The sequence below is a fragment of the Protopterus annectens genome, chromosome 7.part0 (assembly GCF_019279795.1).
Source record: "Protopterus annectens isolate FY-2018-M chromosome 7.part0, PAN1.0, whole genome shotgun sequence".
Taxonomy (NCBI): domain Eukaryota; kingdom Metazoa; phylum Chordata; order Ceratodontiformes; family Protopteridae; genus Protopterus; species Protopterus annectens.
The window spans coordinates 292,463,923-292,490,767 of NC_056739.1; positions in this window are offsets into that span (position 1 = coordinate 292,463,923).

The following is a 26,845-nucleotide window of genomic DNA, read 5'->3' on the forward strand; positions in this document are numbered from 1 at the left end:
TGTTTTTCACAGACAAAATAAAAAAGGGTTTAAAAAGTTCATTTACACAAATATTTGACTTCATACACTAGTTACTCTTTTGTGTGTTTCGTGGTCCTGAAATGACTTGCAGTCTCGATCAACGGATCAGAGCCAAAAACATGGATGTTTAGAATGATGTCATAAACAAATATCTGAGGCACTGAAAAACAGTTTTCATGGAAAACGTTTCACTTCAATTGCTTTCTTTTCTTTTTCTCTTTCTCTGTTTGACAGAGGTAGTTAGGATTTTTGCCTTAAGTCTTACAAATTCTCTGTGGTCTAAACGTTATCATGTGATTTGCTTTTATTTTTAAAAATATTTATATAAGGCTGAAGAGAGGAAAGAAAATGCATTGTTATAATAAATTTGCACATCAAGAAAACAGGACTAGTTAAGGTCATGATATTTCCTCAGTGCTCAAGACACACAGTGAGTTTCTTATATGTCCAAGAAACGCATCTTTTCTGTCAGCATTTTTACTATTTTGCTTTCATTACTTTACTCACTATCTATCCTTAATGGCTCATAGCTGGATAGCTCATAAGCATTTGAATTAGTAACCTCATTTTGATGGATGGTCATATTATTGGTCTTTGGCAACAGTTTCCACTACGGCAGCTTGCTACTTTCCTCACTAGCCCAATACAACCCGGTCAAGTTGTTTTATATTTGTGACCTCATAGAACATGTTTTCAATTTCTATTCTGGCTCTGCTTTTAATGCTGGTTCACAGTCCATTCCCCAGTTTACATAGTAGAACCCATCCCTAAAAGCGGAAAGGGGAGCAGAACGTACTGATGGTAATCCGATATATATATATATATATATATATATATATATATATATATATATATATATATATATATATATACACACACACACACACACACACACACACACACACACACACACACACACACACACACACACACACAAGCAGACTAGGAATCTTTATAAGTTCATATGTAAGAATTAGGCTAACTGCCCTTGCAGGCCATTTTAAGCCTAGCCAGTTTCCCTTTTTGAGCTCAAAATAACCTATCCCATTTGGTTATAGATTGGCCTTACCCATCCCACAGTCTGCAATTATATATTATCCCTAATAAGAATAACTGGGATCATACTACAGATAATTTGAGGGGACTGCCCCATGCATGAAATAAAGCATTTCTCTCTGTACAGATTTTCCTGTCTGTTTTACATCTCTAACAAACTAGAAGTTACAGTGAACTAACATTTTTTTAATCTTTAGAGCAGGAGTAATACTAGAGACCAGATAAATCATTTAACATTATTAGTACACAGTCTATCACACAAACCAATATTATTCTTTAAGCTATCAGAGTTATCAGACCTTTCATTTCTCTTTGATACTGAGACAAATATTTTAAATTCTTCTAGGTCTAAATTCTATTTTTGTAAGTGGCATTTGTTCTCAACAATATTTTTGTAAAGATATATAACACTGAAAAAAAGAGAGAGAAAAACAAAATGTATCTATTTAAATATACACATTAAGCAAATTATGTGATCCTAGGTCCTCAAACCACAAATGAGATGAAAGAAGTAGTTTGCTGCCAGCAACAGGTAAGGAGTGAACAGAAGTGAATAAGCACAAAAAATATTCAAACTGTATTGATTTCAGCTTCTTGAACACACATTGGTGACTGAATTAGAAAGTACTTTATTCCCAAACTCCTTATGTTGATTGCTTTCACTTAAAATTGAGTTGGTCTCATCATTTTAAAATTACATCCAAATAGCACTACTTGCAGATATTAATTCTGTTATCTCTCCCTGTATGCCTTAAGTATATATTAGCATGTCCTTTACTCAGAGTACATATTCTTCCCTATAAAATGATCTCTACACTGAGATATATGCAAACTAACACAGTACTTACTTTTCCCCTTCCATGGTATTTCTATACTATTTGATTTCTAGAAAGCTCAACATGTTAAGTTTGAACTGTTATCTTGTGATTTCACACTGTTTGACACTATTTATATATTTATACATTTCTAACTATTTATAAATTTGACACTGTTGTCTTGTGATTGTTTAGAAGTGCCTTTCTCTGGCACTTAAATATTATCAGGCAATGGAATGTCTGATATTAATACATCCTCATGTGTAATACAACAGGGATCAGTACCGGATCCCCTCTTATTTGCATTGCTTATAAACAATTTCTTTTATGAGTATCTAAACCTAAATGTTATCCTTTATGCAAACAACACAGGTCTTTTGAAGGGAAACAAAAGCAGAAAGAATTACAATCCATTCTCTAGAATGATGTCAAACAACTATGGTTAACCCTATATAAGTTGATACCACCAAATCCATTAAACACTCCATAAAAGCTACAGCAAAATCCAAATACAGAATATAAATATGTACAGCAAATATCTATCACTAGCAGTCTCTCAAAAACTGGCTAGATCAAAATCTAAAAATGCACCCTTCTTCAAACTATTAAAAATAAGTTATTCAGGCTTATGTCACTTTTATCCAGTGGAGAACACAATTGCAACTTAATATCAACTTAGCAGTAATTGCAAGTTCATAGGTAAGTAATAGATAGTCTGCAGACCATTTCAAGCCTAGCCAAAATCCCTATTCATAAGTTCCCTCTTTGGCCAACACTGAAAAGAAACATACAAATTATTCACTCAGAAACCAGAAAGCAACTCTTTTACTAAGATTTATCTTTGATCACACAGTTGGAGAAAAAACATATACTCTAACAAAGTACCTGACAGTTAAACAGGTCTATATTAGAACATTGAAGGTTTCATAGTTCGAATCACTAAAGGTCGACCTTTAATGATTGAACTATGAAAACATTGAATGTTCTGAAAAAATAATTAAAAAAGAAAAAAAAGAACTAAAGGGTGTAGGCAGGGGGAGTACCCACAACCCCCGCTACTTAAATATACCAACTCCGAGACCGCACTACATTGAAGTAAATGGAAATCTCCCCTTTCGGGGATTTCCATTTACATGTTCGATGTTCTGAACGTTCGCTATTGTTGTGTCGACAATATAAGATTCAATATTGTCGGCTTTCGACAATGCAATATCGATCCCAGTTAAACACCTTACCACATGAAATTAGAAGCACTGTTGAATACATCACATTTAGAACTCAGCCCAAGCGAGATGTACTACTTTTCAGATTCAGGTTAAACTTTATAAGCCATTACCCACACAATAACAATACATTTGTTTTATGGCATAATAATAATAACAACCGGTACTACTTTCAGATTAAACACTAAATTTAAACCGCAAATAAAAGTCACATTTGAAAGACTGGAGAAGACGGGTAAGAAATTAAAATAAACGTATAACAAATTACTAATATGCAATCAATATTCAAGATATCAAAAATGTTGAAAGGATGACCAGAATAGCAGGAGAGAAAGTAAACAATGTAAAATTACATCAGCATTAGCCATTATTTAAACAATATCATGTGCCTTTTAAGAACAAGAACAGACAAGGTATACATATTACAGTGTCTAAAATAAATGTGCAGTACAATTAAGATTAATTATATATATTATATATATATATATATAAATATATATATATATATATATATATATATATATATATATATATATATATATAATAGGTACATTTCCTTATTTTTAATACTGATATATACAGATTTTAAGTGAACTGTCTGTTTAAGATTTTTATTTAAATGAGTCACATGGTATGAATTGTTTATATAATGGCTAATGCTGATGTGAGCATCGTATTCTGATCGATCCATAACCCCTTTTTCCCATTTTTGTACATGGGTTTGGGGTGTCACTTCAACAGTGACAGGCATCTAGAGCCAAGGCTTACACCACCGGGTGTCTGATGAAGTCTCAATTTCAGATGAAAACGTTTATTACATTTTTAACTTTTATTAAAAATTTTGCATACTTTACTTTCTGTCCTGCTTTGCCAGTCATCCTTTCCATATTTTTGATTTTGTGTTTGACTGTGCATTTTTGATTGGATGATATACCCATATTTGGCTGTTTTTGTGTGGGTGCATTCAAGATATACTTATATACTAATTCCATCACATGATTTTTAGGTGGGGTGTTTTGTATTATGTTTATTCTGATTGAGTCTATATAATCAGCAAGGACAAAAATGCTAAATGAACATTTTTGTATATAAATTGGTCTGAAGTTGATTCCCAACAGCATCTGAGTATGTTGTTGTTGTGTCCGGTCTGTTAATGATTGGCAGTTGATTTTTATGTGCTGAGTTGCCAGCCCTAATGCACAACCTTCAACGAAAGCATGCCCATTCACGCATGTCTCCACGCAGAAGATGCTCTAGCTGATAATCGAACCGGACAACGTCTTACTGTGAGGTGACAACGCTACCGCAGCACCACCACCGCGATCCCAACAGCATCTGAGTATACTTTGTTATTTTTGTTTTGGGTTTGGTATGTGTTTTTATTAGTGTTTTTATATGAACTTCTTCAGTTCAAAATTAAAAAATTGTTAATAAAACTTAATGATTGATCAAATTATTAATTTTTGTTAATTGGAAAGTTCAGCCAAGAAGTCTCTATTTCATTGCAGTCGTGGATTAGCGATGTAGTCCTTGACAGCATTACAAATGTAGCCAACAGAAAGGGCAGGTAGTTTGTGTAGCAATATGTAAGAACAAAGATTTGTAAAAAACTGTAATAAGGAAGACGGGCAAGTTAGGACAATAAAATTTATGGATATGGCATAAAGTCATAACATAAAACATGAATAACAGCAGGTGCTAGAAAAAATAAATTAATAATATTAGCTACATAGGTTCATTGCTTTGACTCACGTTAAGAAGCTGGGTCGACCTAACCCCATGTTGATACATTTTATGCCCCAGTGTGTGTATGTGTGTGTGTGTGTGTGTGTGTGTGTGTGTGTGTGTGTGGGTAATTTTACTTGACAGACATGTTTCTATATGTGTGGGTACCATTCTTTTTATTGCATTGCCATTTGTTAAGTTAATATTCATCAAGAACTTTTCATTGAGAACTTTATTCAGTGATCACTGCTCATCTTTTCCAAGAATGAGAAAGATAGGACTTGTTCCCCTCCTCAGAATTCATGTTAGTGTGTAGAAGTGTATGCTGTTGTGTCTGATTTTGATGAACATTTCACAGTACTATGTGAGCTGATGGGAAGAAGCTTGAGAAGGCATTATATAATCATGCGTGTGTTTGCATATCTATGTATGTATACATGTATGTAAATATATGAAGAGGTATTAAGAGTACATTGCTCAATGAAACAATCAGGAGATTGAAGTTGTTAACTTGGTTTTATCTGCTAAGAAAGTTTTAGTCTTGTAAAGTTTGCAAGTTCTATATGGTGGTCTTAGAGTTTGCATCCTTTACCTGAAAGACTAATTTAATTGAGCATCAGTAATGCACCCAAGGAGCTTATTTGAAGCGATCTCCACAATGAGCTCCAATGGTTTATCTGGGAGCATTATCAATTGAGGCAGGTGAGGAAGGTGGTGATCCAGGACAATCACAAGTGGTTGTCAAACTGATCCCATGAGATCACTGCCTAATAAAGGGATCCAGGTAATGGCTCTCAATCTATTTATCAGCTGCACTTCTGCTGGAAGATACTGTGGCTGGCATGAAGCTCTAATAGGCATGACGATATTATAGAACATTTTTTTAAACTAAAAGCTTTCTGTTAAATACATACATTATCTATCTATATATTTATTATAATATATATATATATATATATATATATATATATATATATATATATATATATATATATATATATATATATATATATATCAGCATTTTTATGCCCACAGTAGGTACCATTGCTTTCTACTGCCATAGTTTCCTTGGATTCCTATCAGCTGACCGAAGATGCAGGTTAGTGAATGTGACTTGGTCGAGATGTAAATGCCGAAAAGGCAAAATATTGAAGCAGCATGTAAGCAAATTCTTTCCCTGGGAAAGAATTTGCTTGGCCGCTTCGGTAGTTTGTCATTTTCAGCACTGTAGTGCGGTCTCAGAGTTGGTATATTTAAGTAGGGGAGGTGTGGGGGGCACTGCCCCCCACATCGGGGGGTGTGGGGAGCGAAGATCCCCACTTAGTATCATGTATTAAAGTGTTTTCTTTTCTTTTTTTTTTTTTGTTTTGTAAGCTTTCGCTTACATGGGGACAGTTTATCACCGTTCGCTAACCTAAGCGTTTGGTGATCTAATATAGACCCATTTCCTTGAAATGTCATTTACTTAGTACATGATGTAGTACACCTTTAAATATGCATGCAGTCTGAGCTTATAAGTCACATGACTGGGAGGGGTTCAGCATTTGTGAGTAAAGGCTCAATGAAGAAGTAGTTCCTTGTGTCTTGTGTTTCTTCTGGCACCTGCACCTCCTTAGCCTGACACATTAACTAAAAAAGGTCTCTCTCATTGAACATCCTGACATAATGAAAAAAAAAAAATTTATTTCATTTTTTCCTGTCAGTCACAAAGAAGCCACATACCTATCTGCGTATTGTTCTGCTCTAGTGTACTAGATTTTTTCATTATTTGTGCAAGAACAGAATGACTGAAAAAGACCTGGCCACCTAACTTATGAGTTCCATTTTCATATCTTATCAAAGGAAAAAATAACAGCTGCTTAGAGAAGTCTATTGCTTGCAATTTACTCAAAAATACCCACTTTACTGACATAGTACACTTACTATTTTTCTTTTTTTGTCCAATCTTTTTATTATACTTTACAGAAATGCTACATATATAATTGTTGTATAAGAATAAAATTCTAAAGAAAAGAAAAAAAAAGAAATAATCAGATATTGACTTAAGAACTATTTACAATATTTACAGTATGCATGAAAAAAGTTATTATATGCTTGTCTGGAAGATTCTAGCAGTATAAGTTACTATTACAAAGAAAACTATGTGAACAAGTTATTGCTAGACAATTTCTATAACATTTCAGTTGCTAAAGGTGATGTTATGATGGTATAAATAAAATAATGATAACACTTTTGTCCATAGATTCTTAGTAAGAGGTTGGTATATATCTTGCTTTCCTTAATTCTAATCTCTTTTCTGGCTGTTTCCTGTAGTGAAGATAAGAGTTCTTCAAATTGCGATGGTCTTTTTTTCATTTCTTTGTTATGTTCTTTCTTGCCATCACTAGAATTGTCCATAATTTAAGTAATAACTTTCATTATTCATTTTATTATTGTCTACTGTATTGAACAGAACAAGTACCTTTGCTAGAGAGAAAGAATCAAACCATAAGGCTTTCAAAAAAATCTGTTATATTATTCCAGAAAAGTTGTATAGAAGGAGAGTCAAAGTATTTGTTCCCAGTCCACGTTACAGAGCTATTAACATCTCCACCATTTTACATTCTTGTTCTTATTAAGTTTTGCTATTCTGTTTGGAGTTAAGAAAGCCCTATACACATACTTCTAAGTGAAGAAATGCCAATAGCCGGCCCAAGAAGAGTTTCTTATAGATTTTAAAAATTGAGATTTATTTTCTTTATTTAAGGATTCCTGAACCATAATATGGTATGATTCCCAAATCTATCATTTAATTTGCTATTATATAAGATAAGACTTTTATACAGCTTAGAGATCATGTTCTCTATTTTGTGATTATTATGTATGATTTCATAAAGTTGTCGAATTAATTTTGTTCTTTCTTTGCAATGAGAATGTGTAAGGATGAGACATTTATCTTCTGCATATGTTCTTATATTTTGTAGATGTTGCCAATAATGTGGATCAAAGTTGTATTCAGAAATTATATACTGTATCTTTTTAATTTTTATGTCATTTAAGCAATGTTGCCAACAAACAAAATTTTAGATTCCCAATTATCAATTTTCAGTAAGCATTTTTTTCTCTAAAAAGTCTTTTGTTATTCTCAAAGGAATGGTTATCTCAGACCACAGATTTAGATCTATGTTACTCAAAACTGTATTTCTAAATGTTTTCAGAATGCAATTTATATAATAAGATTGTGTGGGAGAAGAAATGCTAAATTGAATGTAGTTGCATAAATAATACCAATAGGAGGCACTTATGCTGATGCTGCTTGTTATTATCAGTTTTCATTTTTAACACTAAATGTGAAATGTAACCTTTTCCAGTTTAAATTATAACTGGGATATATTCAAATTTTAAGGTTACTGTTTTGATATATGTATATAAATCTGGGAAATGTATACCTCCTGAATTCCAAGATTTGATGCAGTATCGAAGGCTATCTTAAATTTCTTCAGGAAAAAAAGGAATTTTAAGAACTTTTTGTTAGTTTCCCTTGCTTGTGGCTTATATGGATGGACAGCTACAGCCTGGACTACACACACACACACATATATATATATATATATATATATATATATATATATATATATGTATATATATATATATATATATATATATATATATATATATATATATATATATATATGTATATATATATATAATTTTTGGAAAGAGAACCTGTTTTATTATTTGTAATCTGTCCTCAAAGGATATTATCATTTTATTCCATTTATGAATAAACTTATGATAGTTTCTAAAGAAATTCATAGAAATTATAATTCTTGTTTCTTCTAATGCTTTCATTATAGTGATACCGAAGGATGTTATGGATTGAGACTCATTGACAGATAGTGTTATTATTGTAGTATAGGGAGGTATGGAACAAGGTGAACGCCCAATCCAAGCAGCAAAAGATATAATAAAAAAACACAACTCAAAAAGGTAGTAGAATAAAGTGTCATATATATGTCTCATCAACCTCCAGTCAACACAGCTAATCCAAGAAATAGATGTCCAAGATAAAAATCCGTTTTCTTTATTGCACACAGGTACCAGAGTGTACAAAATCAATGAGTCTTAAATACTAATAAGGGCGGGAAAAAACACTCAATTAAGCTTCTTGACAACAAGCTCTGTCCTTAGCAACCAACTCAATCAATAAAATTTTTATATATATATACATACATAATTAATTAAAAACATGCTAAAATCAAAAACAACAACCCTATTCTTACAATTCTAACTAATAATAATAAAAAATCATCAAGCAAAAACTTTATTGGACTTTGAGTCTCCTCATCCTTAAAAAAGGTTTTAAAGACACCTTTGCATAGATAGTGTTATTATTCCTTTGTAGTTTCCTTCTTTTATTCATAAACAGGTATTTTGATTTTGCATTATTTAAATACAGGCCTGAGTAATTCTTGAACTGTATGAAGAGGGGATCTACTTTGTTTAGTGCTTATTGTGAAGCTGACTGAGTTAATATTATGTCATTAGGAAATAACCTTCGAATTATAATTCTTATAGATTTCTATATCCTTTATTTTAGGATTGGATCAAATTGTGATTGTCAAAATTCCAATATCTAGAGCAAATGAAATAGAAGCTAAAGGGCAGTCCTGTTTAGTTCCTCTGATCAGGGGAATAAACTCAGAAGTAAAAGGTCCTAGCTTAACACAGATTTTATTATTTTGTAAATCTTTATTATGAGAGAAATAAATTGTGGAGGACAATCAAATAAAGCTAACATTCTAAATAAGCAATTTCAATTTATGGAATCAAAGGCTTTTTCAGTGTTCAAACTGATGAACAAGGTCTTGTTCTTTCCTATTATTTAAGATGTATGTACATGCTAATATTCTTTTAATATTATCACATGTTTATTGTCTATGATGAATGAAGCCCGTTTTGTCAGTTTTAATTATTTAGGATAAGGATTTTTATAATCTACCAGTGAAATGGGCATACAGATTTTATAATCATTTTTAAAGAGGGAAATAGGTTTATAAGAATAACAACATTGGATATTCTTATTCTCTTTAGGTATAGGAGTAATTAAGCCATAATTCCATGAAGGAAGGATTGTTTCATTATTTTTAATTTAGATTGCAGTCTTATGAAAGAAAGAAATAATATTTAGACTGAGAAAGCCTGTATATTTTGGATATTATTCCATAATTACTATTTTATGCTCAACTTCTGAGAGACTTGCTTGGCTACAATCATCTACATTAGAAGCTGAAGTTAAGTGAAACTTGCAGTAGTGTATTTTAGTCTTCTGTTAAGTACAAACTTGCAGTTTTAAAAGTACTGTATTTCATTTTTACTGTTTCCTAATTGTGTTTCACTGAATAGTGTGCTGTGTGTCTCTCTGCTATAAGAGGGGGTGATGGTCTTCTCACTTCTTTGTTATCTGATATTTAATAGCCTAGAGGGCTTCTCTGTACTTTAAGTGCCAGCCACAAAGTTTGAGAAATTATTTTATGCTCAACTTCTGAGAGACTTGCTTGGCTACAATCATCTGCATTAGAAGCTGAAGTTAAGTGAAACTTGCAGTAGTGTATTTTAGTCTTCTGTTAAGTACAAACTTGCAGTTTTAAAAGTACTGTATTTCATTTTTACTGTTTTCTAATTGTGTGCTTCATTGAATAGTGTGCTGAGTGTCTCTCTGCAGTTAGTTCTCCACCCACCCTCCCTGTTCTTGTGTTGGTGTTAGTGTTGGTGGCTCTGGAATTGCCCGCCCCTTCTGTAAGTCTGTATTAGAACACTCCTCCTGGGTCCATCTCATTCGCTCACTTAACCGAGTACAGTGAGATCATATTCTGAGTCTAGTGTTCACTCTACTTAATACAGAGAGAAGATTTGAGAAGGCCAACCCACGTAAGTTCTTCTTTCCTCTCTCCATGCACTTAAAAAATTGCACTTTATTCATCTGCTTTTACTGTATTTCTGTTTCCTCCTACTTTATTTTGCTTTTCTTAAAAGTACTCAATTTTATTTATTCAGCTTCATTTATTACTGCTTGGTAGTTGCCTGATTAAATTGTAACTGTTATTCTAAGTCTTTTGGTTTAAGCACTTGGGCTTCATACAGGTTATTTTACATTAAGAAGGTTTGTGGTCTGCACTGTTGTGGCAGGACAGGTATTTTACATCCTTCTAAGCTGGGAATTGCTGATTGAAGGCCCAGTGTCTGCTATTCTAAAAGTGTATTAGTTCTGGCTTAAGCACTTGGGCTTCAGGCCAGTTATTCTACATTAAGAGGGTATGTGGTCTGCACTCTTGTGGGAGGAGAGGCTGGATTCTGCCCTTCTGAGCTGGGAATTTCTGGTCACAGACTTATTGTGCCTGCTTATTTGAACTGTTTCTGAAATTGGTGCGCCTTGTTGCTGTAGCATAGACCAGATTCAGGCCTGCTGAATCTAGCTTTGTTTGTATAACTTGAGCACTGATCCAGACCATCTTTTTTTGGAGAAGGGTCCCCTGCACTCTAGTAGCAGGAGTGTGCAGTTAGAACATGTCTGATTGAAGACTGCTGGAACAGGTTAATTGGGTAACTTGTTTAAATTAGTTTGTTAGTTTTATATTGTTTTTTATATATATATATATATATATATATATATATATATATATATATATATATATATATATATATATATATATATATATATATATATATATACAAATTGCACTTTATTCATCTGCTTTTACTGTATTTGTGTTTCTTCCTACATTATTACTATGAGCATTGACTACAACTCTGATCTGTGATATAACAATAAGTATCCTTTTCTGTGCATTTAAAGTGATTTTTTTATTGTATCTGCTTTTTTTCGGAAAAAAACGAAAAAAAAGAACAAAAAAAAATACTTGTTTCCCACCTTTCTAAGCTAGTACAGTCCAGTTTTCAGGTTAGTGCTGAATTCAGGGCTGTATTACAAATCTCTGTGTTTGCCCATAACTTACTTGGCTAGAAGGAAGTTTCTCTGTTCACCTGTGAGTGAGGGGAGCTTTGAGCAGCCTATCTGTCCCTGGAGGAGTGGTTTCAGCCCAGAAAGTAGTAGTTTATTGGCCATTTTGGGCTAATTTCTATCTCTTTCATTTCCCTGTTATAAATACCGCATTTGCCCGGTTTTGCGTTCCGGGCAGTGCTGGTTAGCTAGGGTATAACTATTCCCAGCTCCACAAAGTCTCCTCTTCAATTTTTCCCTTGGAGCTAGACAAACGTTCAACTTAAGCACTCAAGCAATTCATTTCTCAGCCCGGCACTTGTTCAAAACTCATAGCAAGCACTTATAAACCCTAGCACTAGACCCTCCTGTACTGTACAGAAGGACAAGGCTCTCTATTCGACTTTACCAGCCATCCAGTAAAACAGTTCATTGTACCTATCCAGGCATGTTCAAAGGGCAATTTCAGGTGTACTCTCCAGTCCAACTGGTGAATCTGGGCATTTTGAAGGCAATGTTACAACTTGCCTCATGTACACAGACAACCCTCTCCTCCTACCACCAGACACTAATACATGCGAGAGATGCAATTATACAGCCAAACTGGAGGCAAAGCTCTCTCAACCCAAGACTGGATCAGACAGTCTAGAAGAGAAGGGAAATACTTGCATCACACCACCAGTCTCACATAGACCCATTAAACCAGCACCGGCAAAAAACACACATAAATACATGGAAACATACTCGGAGGCTCTAAATAAAAATCTGCAAAAGCAACAGAGACCTCCAAAGCAAACATCCAAGCAACCTCCACCTCTCAACACAAACCATGAAACATATACTTCACAAAACCAGTGTGCCATGCAATCACAGCCCTTAAGGCAAAATAACATACCCAACATACTAGTAATAGGTAACTCTATAGTCAGGCACACTGACGTCCCACTCACTAGGCTGAATAAGGAGAAGGTCATTGTTAGCTGCCTGTCAGGTGCCAGGATCCACCACATAATACAAGCACTCAGGTCACTCCAGAACAAGTACAAATATGACTCTGTCATTGTCCATGTTGGTGTGAATGACCTGAGCCGTACCTCCATGGACTACATAAAAAGAGACATGGAAGAGCTTTCTGATCAAGTAGCCCAGGCTGGTATGTCCCTGACCCTGAGTAGCATCCTGCCCTCTCCAAGAATGATACCACAGTATAAAGAAAAAAATTCTTGATTTCAACAATTGGCTAAGTTTCTGGTGTCATTCAAAGGGGATCCAGTGTCTGTCCACCTGGGATGACATGCTTGACAAGCCACACTGCTTCGCTAGAGACAGCTTGCACCTGTCACCCTTAGGCTTTCAAATACTGGCCAAGGCTCTTGCCACTCCCATAGTGCCTTTTTTAGGCAAGGCTCAAAAGACAAACCCACCATCATAAATAGCACAAGTAACAAAAAACTGAGGGTAATGCTACTCAGTGCCAGAAGTCTAAACCTCAAAATGCACGCACTCGAGGCACTCCTCAGTATGGAGAAAATCAATATATGTGGAGTAACAGAAACCTGGTTTAAGGCTCCCTAGAACACCCCAGCACTACCAGGCTACAACTCATACCATACATTTCGGCCAGAGAACCGAAATACAAAAGGTGGGGGCGTATCCATATTCATCAAGTATACCCACACCTCCAGGTTAGTGGCACAGCACGATGCTTCAGAGATCATCCACGTGCAACTAACAACAGGCAAAACTGCAATTCAAATTGTAGCTTGCTACAGATCACCCACCATGTCCCAGGACTCCCATTCTGTGTTTCCAGAAACACTGGGCAACATAAAGGTCCTAGAAAACACCCTAATATTGGGTGATTTCAATTACCCAAACATTAACTGGGAAAACTACTCAAGTACTAACTCCCTTGCCCAACATTTCCTAGAATTTATAAACTCAAACGCCCTGGTTCAACTGGTCAGCACTCCCACCAGAGGTGACAACATATTGGACCTGGTCATCACCAACATGGGCGACCGGTGTTCCACACCAGAGATCAACCCCTCTCTGGTTAGATCTGACCATAAACAAATCACTTTGGATATCCACATTCTGCCCCCACACCCAGACAAGGAAATCACCATGAAAAACTTTTCAAAAGCAAACTTCACATTACTTAAGACTGAGGTGGAAAGTTTCAAATCCCCCATGCTAAAGAATAACGCTGTCCAAGCTGCAAAATCCTTTACTAATGCATTTTATGGGCACCTACAAGAATGCATGGATTGTGCTATCCCAAGCAAAACCAAGACTCACTCCTCCAAGAATAGGAAACCAGTCTGGTGGACTCCTGCCATAAACAAGCTATACAACAGAAGGAGGAAACTAGTAGAGAAAAGAATTAAATCCCATGAAGGAAAGGCATCCATGATCAGTATCAGCAAGAAACTATGATCCCTCATAAAATCATCCAAGATGAGCTTCGAAAGAAAAATTGCCAAGGACTTCAAAGATAACCACAAGGCATTTTTTAGCTATGTCAAGAATCTAAGTGGCAATGCTCAGATCTGCTCGGTGTTAGTGCAGAATGGCACAAAATACACTGAACCGACCAATGTTGCCAACATCCTGGCAGACAGGTCCAGCACAAACTTCACCCCCCTCTCACCCCCAAAAGGGCCCATAACCATAGCAGAAGAATGTAAAGTCCCTGAAATCATAGACACTCAGGTTAAAACAGCCCTCTCCAAAGCCAAAAACACAGCATCAATGGAACCGGACGGTGACCCAGGCTGCGTCCTACATGAGCTCAAAGACGAACTAACCCCTCACCTAAACACAATGTTCAAACTCAGCCTCTCCACAGGCTACATACCCATAGAGTGGCACACAGCAATGATTATTCCACTCCACAAAGGTGGAGCCATAACGGATCCCAGGAACTATTGCCCTATAAGCCTGACTAGCTTGGTCTGCAAGGCTATGGAGTGCATCATCATGGAATTCATTAAAAGAGACATTGGGAACCTCCAAACACTGGACCCTACCCAGTTCAGCTTTGTTAAGGGCAGATCATGCCTCCTAAACCTGGTGGACTTATTTGAGACAGTTACCAAGGCTATAGACAAGGGAAAGGTGGTACACACATCCTACGTAGACCTCGCAAAGGCTTTCGACACCATTCCCCTTCTGGTATTATAAATAAGCTCACCAGCCTGAACATAAACCCCTATGTCACAAAATGGGTTGCCAACTGGCTTACAGACAGAACATACATGGTGAGAGTTGCAGGAGCTAGGTCCGACTCTAAACCGGTCACAAGTGGTGTTCCCTAGTTCTCAGTCCTAGGACCCCGTCTGTTCGGCATACACTTCTCAGAGGTACAGGCAAGCACAGGAGGACTATGGCTGACCAAATTTGCAGATGACTGCAAACTAGGGGCTATAATTGACTCTCCAGCTGACACAGACATCCTCCAAAAGGGTCTCACTGAGATGGATACCTGGTGTCAAAATCATGGCCTCAAGCTAAATGCCAAAAAGTGCATAGTCATCCCCTTTGGAAAAAACGAAGTACCCACAAACTACCACATTGGTGGTAGCCCCCTAAATACAGAAGACGTAATAAGAGATCTGGGGACCCAAGTAGATAGTAAACTCTCCTTTGATAATCACATTGCAAAAGTGGTTAGAAAATCCTTCTACATGGCACACCTTATCACAAAAGGGTTCGCATCCAGATCAAAAGAGGTCATTGTGCCTCTCTACTCATCGCGCATCAGACCCATCATAGAGTACAATGCCCCATTTGGGATGTATCTTACAAGACACCTGCAACAGCTGGAAAGACCACAGTAGTACCTCACCAAGAGGACCACTGGCCTCAAACAGATGCCCTATGCAGCTCGACTGAAGAAACTCCAGCTGTACTCGGTTGCATACCACCTACTCAGAGGTGATTTCTGCCTGACATACAAGGCCACATCCAACCGAGAACTGATGGACATGCTCCACCTAAAGAAAAGCTTATCCTCTCGAGCCACATGCTCTAGGGATCTAAATCTCACCACAACAATAAATTGGACGTGCTGGAGGGATAGATTCTTGTCACAGAGACTTCCCATGCTTTGGAACAAGATTCCAATCTACATTAGGCAGAGCTCCTCGCTAACACTCTTCAAGAGAAACCTTGACAAGTGGATGGGAAACAGAAAGTTTACCCCGGGATCACTTCAGTGGCTCTGCTGGACAGAGGCACAGGGAACTAATCTAAGAGGGCGGCAAAAGAAACACATTCTGGCTATGCTTATAAATGCCTTTGGGCAGATAGCCTAGTACCTATCTATGAATCTATGAACCTACTATGTGCTTTGCTATGTTAAGTTGTTTAATATCATTCTAGACATAATTAAAATGATTTGCTTAAGTAGATTTTCATTTCGTTCAGGCAAAATCTTGTTCACAAGCAAGTGGTCCAAGTTTAAGCTTGTGTCAGAATCAGTGTATTTTAATTATTGGTTTAAAGATAGATAATAGTGATGCTGATATCTGTATACATTTTTTTGCTATTTTTTATTTCCAGAATATTGGTGGATTTAGATTGAATTTTAATGCTTTTGGAAAGATTATGCATGGCATATTATAGCAATAACCAATGACATCCATGTGGTATATTGAAGATTTACCCATTTTTTGTGGTTTAATCACAAGGGCAAAGCCTGAGTGATTAAATAAAGCCAACCATGTCTAAATCTTCAATATGAAGCAACTCAATGCTCTGCACTTATGGAAAATGCATGGCCAAACCACTTACAATGCAAACACCAGTGGCCAGCATAGAGTGCACCAAGCACTTAAAAAATAATAATTATCACATGAATACTTTATTCAGACCAGTTTTGGCTAACCAGCCTTCTTCAGTGAACAAGCATTACACAAAAATTACATGATGTAACAATATATACACTCCCCCAACCAATGACAGACATGGTCCAACCCAAAAATTACAAGTACATTGAATATAAATGAGACAATCATTGTAAGTCAGAAGTATATATCTATAATACATATAAATGTAAAAAATAACAAAATATATATAAATCATTTTATATATATATATATATATATATATATATATATATATATATATATGTGTGTGTGTGTGTGTGTAGATAAACATACTCCATGTATTTACAAAATATAATAAATATGTATATAGAATATATAAAAATATATAAAACAAAAATACAATTATCTGTGGTATCTTTCATAAATGGTCATTGAGTCCTGGAGAAAATAATGCTCCTAAATTAATAATCCAATACTTTTCTTTATGATTTAGAATAGTGTGCCAACCTTGCTGGTTACTCCTATCACCAATAATTCTATCTATTACCGTAAATCTAAATTCAGCATTAGGATGTTTGATAGTGTGTCTATATAGGGCATTCGTCTCCCTTTTGTTTCGGACATCACTTCTATGTTCTGACATCCTTATTCTCAATGAGTGAGAAGTTTGGCCAACATAAAAGGCGGAACACTTACATGTGGCCAAATATACTATCCAACTACTGGCACAATTACCAAAAACCCTAAGATCATACACCCTACTGGTGTTGGCACTAGTGAATTGTTTTAGTTTACTCACAAATTGGCATGACCCACAATGTCCACAAGGGAACATTCCCAATAACTGATCCCCCGACATGGTCAGTTGTTTGTACACTGCTCCCCCACTCTCTTTGTGCTTAAAGTGCGAGAAGTGTGCACCTAAAGTTCTCCCACGTCTGTAAGAGAATTGGCATCTGGGGCCCAAGCATTCTCTAAGTTGGTCATTGGCCATAAGTATATTCCAATGGGTATCTAGTACATTTCTGATGACGTTAGTGTTCCACAGATCATTGTATTTATGTTTTATATATTTTTATATATTCTATATACATATTTATTATATTTTGTAAATACATGGAGTATGTTTATCTACATATATATATATATATATATATATATATATATATATATATATATATATATATATATATATATATATATATATATATATATATATATATATATATATATATATATATATATATATATATATATATATATAAAATGATTTATATATATATATATATATATATATATATAAAATGATTTATATATATTTTATTTTTACATTTATATGTATTATAGATATATACTTCTGACTTACAATGATTGTCTCATTTATATTCAATGTACTTGTAATTTTTGGGTTGGACCATGTCTATCATTGGTTGGGGGAGTGTATATATTGTTACATCATGTAATTTTTGTGTAATGCCTGTTCACTGAAGAAGGCTGGTTAGGCAAAACCGGTCTGAATAAAGTATTTATGTGATAATTATTTTTTTAAGTGCTTGGTGCGCTCTATGCTGGCCACTGGTGTTTAAATCTTCAATATACCACACTATGGAGTTGGTTATTGCTATTATACAATGACATTATTTAAGAAAAAAATGACTTACTTTTCTTAAATAATGTCTTTGTATAATGGCGCTAAGGTGTTGTGCCCCTTCTGCTGCATATCATGTTGCTTTTTTGATGTACTGCGCATGCATATGGGACTTGTGTTCCCACACTTACTCAGTACATCAGTGCTTTGGAAAGGAAGTGATGGAGAAAGGAAGGTCTCCATTGCTCCTTTTTTTTTTTTTTTTTTTTTTTTAAAAAAAAGGTTTTGGACACTTTAGGTGTAGAAGAGAGACAGAATGGAGGAAATACAAGGAAAATCAGATATGTTTCTTTAGTTTTGAATAACATACATGATTTTCCTAGTATTTTCTCTATCCTGTCTCTCTTGTATGTCTGGATTTCTAATTTAATTAATTTATTTTTGTTTAAAAAAAATTTAGAAGTTATAGTATATACCAATGTGAGAAAGTCTGGGCAACCGGAGCTTTTTCCATTGGCATATGCTTGGATTTACAATGGGCACACTGGTTGGGCTGACCAACCAGAGTGCTACTTTTTGAATGCTAATGGCCAGTCATTGTATAATAGGCAATTTTTAACTTTTCCAGCACTAAACCTGTCTTATGCAACAAGATATCAAACTATTTTTATTTAACACTTCTACTACTGTAGTTATCAATATATCATCATGTTTATACTTAGCTTTAGCTCTTTTGAGTTATATCTGGGTATTTACTAATTCCAGCTCCCATTTTTTTAGTTTTTGCTTGTACCAGATCAAGGATTTACAAAGATGTATGATTTTAGGGAATGTGTGTGTGTGTTGTCTTTCGGCTTTTCCTGGTTAGGGGTCGCCACAGTGGAACTCCGGTCCACTAATGATTGGCAGTGGATTTTTATGTGCTGAGTTGCCAGCCTTGATGCACAACCTTCAACGAAGGTATGCCCATTCACGCATGTCTCCTCACAGAAGACGCTCTAGCTGAGAATCGAACGGGACGTCTTGCTGTGAGGCGACAACACTACCGCAGCACCACCACTGCAGTTGTATGATTCTCAAACCATAATTATGTTGGCTTCATTTGCGTTATTTGTATTTTAAAAAAATCTACTTTAGAGAGGATCAAAGGTTTGAATCTTTTAACTTCTAAGTTCTAGCCATAAATTATATTTCTTTAAATCATTTTCAAATTTTAGAATAAGAACATTATGGTCTGGAATGGACAGGGAACAATGTTAAATCCTAATATTTTGGAAACTAAGTTATATGAGGTTAATATTCTATCATTTCATGTTTGAGTTCCACAATTAAATTAGTAAGTAAAATCTAAAGATTTGTTGTCTCTTAAGCTGAATGTACCTTTTAAATTAAAAGTCTCTATCCAATTTTTAAGTGCCTTGGCAGCAAAAGTCTTAATTTTCATTTTGTATTTGAATCTGAGTCATTTAATAAACAATTAAAATTACCTCCTAATATTAAGCAACTTTGGTGTTATTAAAGATTAGATCTAAGTGTTTTATAGCTAGGTTTTTGCCAACTCCAGAAAAACAATAGAGATTTCTACAGTCCATGGTCCATTAATGTATTTTATGATTATAAGGGAAATTAGACCATCCTGATATTCATATTTACATTTACAAAGACATGCATCTGAAGTGTTTCTTTCTGGGCCACCACTGAAAATTGGCTTGTTCCAAGTTGGATTTTCCCAGTAAACAAATGTTAAAATAAATAAATAAAAAACTGACTGGGGTAATAGCATATTATTCTTCCAAAGTGCCATAAATTCTCTTCTAATGCTTTTAAATGTAGATTGAGCTAATATTATATATTTATTTGGATTCCAATTATCTTTACCTGAGAGTTTAACATTTTTTTGTAAAAATATAGATTGTACCTTATTGGTATTTAAATATTGCAGAAGGGTTGTTCTTTTCCTTGTGTTATTTAGTCCATTAAAATCTCAAGATCGTAATGTTAATTCCATGGATGAGTGAGGTGGCATTTAGAAAACAAATTATCCTATAAGAATATATAGCTAGATAGTAAGATATATTACTTCTCCTGATTATTTGAAGAGACGAAGATATAGTTTCAGGCATGATAACATGATTGCAATTAAACTGATATTTAAGACAATTCTGATTATATACATAAAATTATTGAAATTCCTGGTCTATTAGTAAATACATTTCACTAGACTACCTTCACAGGGTCTATATTAGAACATCAAAGGTTTCATAGTTTGAATCACTAAAGGTCGACCTTTAATGATTGAACTATGAAAACATCAAATGTTCCTAAAAAATAATTGAAAACAAAAAAAGAAAAACTAAAGGGTGTAGGCAGGGGGCAAGCACCCCCCCTGCACACCCCCGTTACTTAAATATACCAACTCTGAGACTGCACTACATTTCCATTTACACATTTGATGTTCTGAATGTTCTCTATTGTCATGTTGACAATATCAGATTCGATATTGTCAGCTTTTAACAATGCAATATAGACCCCCTTTACACACTAACTGTCCTAAAGCTTAAAAGTTAAGTTGACACAGGAGGATATTAGAGCTCTGCCGTGATTAGACACAATTTTGGGGACTTATTTCTCCTTGCTTTACTTTCCATCTGCATTCATTATTGAGTTTAAGTCAGTTATGAATGCAACAAGTACAATTTTATTAAAGAGAAACTACAAAATTCATAAGGAAAATAATTAACATAGAACCTGACTTTAAAATATATTGCTAGATATTAACTCTTACAGAATTAGCAAATAGTCTTATAGATATATGTGTACTGAACTTGAGAGAAATGCATGACAAATCCAGAAGATTCATTTTGTAAAAGTACAACAGATATAATTATTTAGAATTTTCTGAACAGAGTTATAATTGGTTTTGCTAATGCATGCTATAGCTATTATTCAATGGGACTTTAATATCTTGGTACTGGGTTACTCCATTTATATTATGTGGTTAGAAAGTTTAAGTTAATACTTCTTTTTCTTTTTCTTCTTTATCTTTAGTCTTCTGTCTCCCCCTTCTTCTTCTCCCTTTTCTTCCTTTATTTTCTACATTCCTTTCTCTCTTCTTCTTCCTTTTCTTCCCCCACCCTTCCACAAGTATGTTAAGCGCTTTATAAATTAATATAGATAATTAATATAGATCACGCCAGTGCCACATTCCAAGAAGTGGTTATCTGTGATGGTTGACGATGTAATTCATAGATGTTAACTACATAAGAAACACAAAGTAGAATCTTCGGTTATCAGAGCCGCTTCTAAAATTCATAATGTTTATTGTTTTGTTATTAATGTTTTTGGCTCGGTCTAGGATGGCATATAATCCTTCGGTTTATTACACAGATAATTTATGTAATAGTCTTCTGTACCATACATGGAAAGGATGTCTTTGTTCTTGGAAATATTAATAGCACATAGTTCCAAAATAAAATATTTGATGTTCTCGTTTTAAATACGGAAAGATCATATTACCATTCTTCTTCCTACAACAACAACAAAGATAACTTTACTGGGGATACGTTCTTGTTATCTCTTTCCCTTTATCTTTACATTCCTTTCATTCCCTACAAGAATGATATGGTTTCCTTCTATTTAAAGCCTTATGACCATACAGTTCCATATACTTTTTAAATGCCATTTGAATACGTTAGCCTTTTGTGTCTGAATTATAAACAGTTGTAAACAGTAATTCAGTTCATTTTAGCTTGTTTCAGAAGACAAATAGATTATTTTGGATCAATATACCTATAAATATCTTTCAATATAATTATGACCTCTTATAAGGGATAAAAGGAGTAATTAAAATTTATTTAGTAAGTTATGTGATCACTCACAACCGTTCTTTAACTTAACACCTTACTGAAGAGGGACATATCAGCATTCAATGTAAATAAATTATCCTTTATTCAAAATCTGGCAACATTCCACAGCTTTGATAAGGAAATTGCACCCCCTCTGACTGACAACCAGAACAAAGTGAGCACAAATTTTTACCGTCAATTAACAGCCCGGAAAAAATATACAGACGAGCAAGCTTCATCTTTATTATGTTAAGTTGTACAAAGCCAGACAATCACGTCACAGAGTATATCAAGATTTCCTAAGGACCACATTGCTTTGGAGCAGGTGCTGCAATCTCAGTCTAAAATCTCTTCACCTTCACCACTTCATCTAGGTTGTCACCCTAACACAAAATCCATATCTTAGTGAGATTTTAATATTAAACTGACAAGCATTAATCAAGCCTTCTAGCTCCTTAGATCTCCATCCACTACTATGCCAAGACCTGTATTTAAATAAAATAAAAGGGGATGTCCTGTAGTTTTCTGATTCTGTAGTGACCCACATAATATTTTACAACTTCTATTTCAAGCAGATCTAAAAAGCATGCAATCATTATTTAGTAGTGATCAGTGCATATTCTGTTATGCAGGTGCTGTCTGGTAACCCCTGAACAAAAAAAAAAAAAAGAAATCGGCTTGCTTGCACTTACGGATCAAAGAGCCTATATCACAAACTAGAGCTATATCCAAGAACTAATCAGTATTACAGCAAATTGTCCTGTCACTCAGCCACATCACTCTACATCACAATCCCAATCAACCAGTCCCACCCATCACCAAGGCGGCTCTACAACCAAGCGAATCAAGATGACCTGCAAGAATACAGCCAACCATTGCCAAGACAACTTGTCTAAAGTTTGTAAAGGAACTAAGACTACACTTGAACTTTAGCATTCTAAGAGTGAAAACTCTATTTATCCCTAGATGCTGTACTCATCTGCCTAGTGAAAAAGTTAGATATAAAGCAACTACCAAGGATCGTGCCAAGCAAGGGAAGGAAAAGCTTGAAGAGACACTCAATTTTAAATTGTGATCTAAGTGAGCTCCCAAATGCAGTATAACCACTCAACCATCGAATATTCTCATAACAAGTTTCATCTTTACTATGTCACTTATTTCCTTTCCTTTTCTCTTCATTCAACCCTCAAAAAATATGAAAGAAGAACTGCAAGACAAATAATTCTAATAACTTACGATTTGACAGAGGATATAAGTGAAAGCGCAACATGTTAGGTTACTTTAGCTAGGATTGCAAATTTAGTAAAGTATGAAACTCTGATGACAGAACTACTACTTTAAGTTGGGAGTTAGTGGTTTATTCTTTATTCTAATATTTGACATGTGCAGTATAATTTAATAATGCAATTAGAAGAAACTTGTTAATGTTAATCAGAAAAAGTATTTACAATAGTAACATCTAAGGAATATTACCAAAGTATGAGATTAAAATGAATACATTTTTGTAGTATATAGATAAATGTGACTGTTACTTTTCAAGTGTCTTTTTGCAGCTTAAGTAATCATTGTTACATGTCAGTTAGTTGGTTATGTTTTATAAATTTTGTTTGTGAGTTCTTGGAAATTTTTGATGTGGGATTTGTGGTTAGTTCAGTTTTTTGTTCTTTTTACTTCATATCAGTTCAAGATGTCTTTTCTGAGGCTCTCTTCAAGGGTGAGTGATGTCCAATCCATGTCTTAAGAAGTAGATATCACATTGTTATTTTTTATAAATGAGGTTGCTTCTTTGATGTTATCATAGAAGGTTACTGTTCTATCCAACAAGAGGTCATTTCAAGCCTAGATGTTTCATCCCAATGTAATACCAATGATACTCTAGTCAATACCCAGGATTATATTTAGTAATGACTGTCCATGTCCAGGACGGTTGTGGTCACTATACCTGGTAAAAATTTATGGTGCCCAATCCACTACCTTTATAAGAGGTCCTAATTATACTGAGAGATATTTTGAACAGTGTCATAGAGGTGCTCTGCTTCACATGAACTGGCAGTCTATTCCAAAGACACAGCAGTCGCTGGGAGACACATCTGTCCCTCCAACATGTCCTATTCAAGCCACAGGCCATATTTAGGTCCCTGGAATGGGTGGCTCTAGCTCCGTTTGATTTACGGATGTGCAGATTCATTAGGTTTGGGTTGGAGGTTGCTCTGTAAGCCAGGCATAAGTTCTCCCTGAGAAGTCATAGGTCCTTATGCCATTGATTGTTGAATTTTTAATCTTGGGAGGAACATTATTTTAGTTTTGATGTCATTTTGCTTAAGTAATTTTACTAGTGACCAGCATTTCTCCTCAAATGCATAGTTTTAGCTGGGGTCTATATTAAATAATCGAAAGCTGAATTCACTGAACAGTATTTCCATTGAAAATACCGTTCAATGAATTTGATCTTGTGGGGGCTGTGACCCCCACCACCCACTAATTATATATACCAACTCTGAGATCGCACTACAGTGAGGAAAGGGCAAATTTTCCGATCTTCACTGTACTGCGATCGCAATATTCAGAATTTGCTGAATGGTATTTTCAATGGAAATACCGTTTGGTGAATTCATCTTTCAATTATTTAATATAGACCCGTTTTATCTGAATAGTCATCATCAAATCTTATACTATACTGGCCAAATTTTAAAGGTGCATTTTCCATGCTGTTTGTAGAATTAATTCTCTGTGCATAAATGAGAGGAACTTTATTACTATAGATCTTGTAGGAGATGAGTTAGTAGGTATTGGTTTACCTATTGCTGTATGAGCTCATTTGATGCCATAAGAAAGACCTTCTTGCAGATTTAGGAACTTAGGAATCCAGTTAGATAAAAAGGAAACCTTTCCTGGTTGTCCAAAAAGTCTTACCTTACATATTCTTTCTCTGTTCTCTAAACCATTTATTTTATTTAGTAGCCAGGTGTTCTGTTTTAATAAAAATTCAGTTTGTCTCTTTTCTTCAAGTTTACTCACTGCATCCAATAAGGCATTTCTATGTTTGTAATTTTAATTTGGTGTTGTTGAATCATTTCCTTGAAAATGTCTGTTTGGTTTAGACTGCTTTCACTCAAAGTTCTATGTTCTCCTTGAATCCATCCATTTTCAAAGACAACTGAAGTATAGAAGATTTTTGTTGCAAGTCTTTCTTCAGTGAAGAATCAGCATGGACATATTTTGAGCTGCTCATCTGCACAAAAAATCTTGTAAGTTTTTGTAAGTTTCTGAAATAGTTTGGGAAGAAAATATTGAAGAAAAGTCACAAATTGCAAACATAATTAAGATTATATATGAAATAATCAGTGAAGAAATGTTCTTTGTAGGTTAATTATTTCCGGAATAAATAAAGACCTGCAGAGCTCTGACAAGTTGATGCTTACACATAACCATCCAGGCTCTGCCCCAACCACACTATACTATTTATTTTATCAAGAGTTGGGCGGAAGTGTTTTCAGGCTCTGCTTAACATGGCGACCATCCAATCAACACCAACGATTTTGAAGCTGCAGATAAATCTGCTAGAGAATTGGAAGTCCTGTAAATGAATTTAATATATTTTCTGTAAAGGAAAGAGACAATCTGACAGTAATAAAAACTAAATTCCAGACATGCTGTAAACCAAGGAGGAACGTACCTCATGCAAAACATTTGTTTTTCACAATAAACTAAGGAACCAAAGAAAATACTGATGTGTATGTTACTTAGTTGAGGCACAGGGCACACAATTATGAATGTGGGAAAATATGTGACTCTTTAATCAGAGAAAGAATAGTCTGTTGCGCAGACAGCGAGCATGTAAGAAGCAGACTGTTATAAGGATTTGACTTAACAGACATTGATGCTTACTCTGTGAGCAAACTCTCAAATGTGCAGGGGAAATATGCAACTGATTAGTGTGTGTGTGTGTGTGTGTGTGTGTGTGTGTGTGTGTGTGTGTGTGTGTGTGTGTGTGTGTGTGTCTGTGTGTGTGTGTGTGTGTTTGTGTGTGCGTGTGTGTGTGTGTGTGTGTGTGTGTGTGTGTGTAATAAATGAAAAAGTCTGAACAAAGCATAGTAGAAACTGTAAAAATAATTAAAATACAAGTGAAAATACAAGTGATTCTATAGTATCCAAGATGTGTTGTACCATATCAGTAGCAGCAATGCAAAACTAAAAAACTGAGTTCAGAGAATGTGCAGATCATGAACCATTTGCTGGGAATGTATTTTAAATATAAGAGGTAAGTAGCACCAATAAACATTAATACTGTAGAATCAAATGAGATGTCACAACATAAATACTATGATTATAGTAGAAATGCAGTTTACGAATACTGTGCAACCTAAACACAGAAGCAGAAGGTACAGACTTGGCTATGTGACAAAGTGCCTGTGAATGGCAAAACACTATTCAGGGATTCTGGACTGAAAAAAAAATATGAGTAAAGGGCAAATCTGTTATGTTTAAACTATGCAGCGGAAAAGAATGCAACACAACATCAGTGTAATTAAAATGCTGTCTTTAAACTGCAACCAGTATGTGTGCAGGTAGATGGACACAAGGTAAAGCCAGTGGGACATATATGGTTAGGTTATGTGTACAGAAATAAGCCACATAAGCTACTGTTTCAAGTTGTAGCTCTGCAGTCTCAGTTGAAACAGCCTAACATATCGGCCAAAGATGTTTGTGTCACCATATGCACAATTAACAGAATAAAGACAGGACAGACAGAAATGTTAT